The sequence below is a fragment of the Elephantulus edwardii genome, unplaced genomic scaffold (genome assembly GCF_000299155.1).
Source record: "Elephantulus edwardii isolate Elephantulus edwardi_28Jun2011 unplaced genomic scaffold, EleEdw1.0 scaffold00130, whole genome shotgun sequence".
NCBI classification, from domain to species: Eukaryota; Metazoa; Chordata; class Mammalia; order Macroscelidea; family Macroscelididae; genus Elephantulus; species Elephantulus edwardii.
In genome coordinates, this window is record NW_006399880.1 from 698,233 (window position 1) to 699,088 (window position 856).

Below are 856 nucleotides of genomic sequence, written 5' to 3' on the forward strand. Positions count from 1 at the left end.
ACTGGGATAATTGAGATGGGCGTGTCAGAAATGGTGCGATTGGCACAGGACAGAGTGGAGTTTAGGGCTGTTGTACATAGGGTCGCTATGAGTCACAGGCGACTCGACGGCACATAACAATAACAACAACAACAACTTTTGATAATGAATAGAAGTAGGAAGAAATTCAACATAGATACCAGGAGATCTAAACCACACACTGAACCAACTGGACCACATAGCTATCTATTTACAGAACATATCTTCCAACAGCTACACATTCTTCTCTAATGCACATTGGTCATTCTCCAGAACAGACTGTATCCACAAGTCAAGTTTAAATATTTAAAAAAAAAACCCCACAGGTAAAATTTTGTTCTATCCTATTATAATATTATTATTGTTGTTTTTAAGTGCTGTCGAGTCATGGGTAATTCATAGCAACCTATGAATGAAAGTCCTGAACACTTGAACACTTGTGTAACTTTCATCCTTTCTTTCTCCAGGTTCATAAGTAATATTATTACATTTAAAAAACAAATAATACAATGCACCTTCTCTAACACTATAACACCAGTAAACAAGAATAAAATTAATGGAAAAAAATGAAGAAAAAAAAAGCCTTACTTTAAAACTCTTGGGAAATAGAAGAAATGAGCTATAAAATTTTTAGAAATATGTTTTTTAAAAACCTATCAAAACCTGGGTGACACAACAAAAGCAGTGCTTAGAGGAATATTTACAACAATAAATGCACATATCAAAATAAGAAAAGTGAAAATCAGTATCTTAATTCTACAACTTGAAAAAATAGAAAAGGGAGGAAGTCTATGCTCACCAGAAAAAAGGAAATAATACAGATTAGAATATTAAAAAT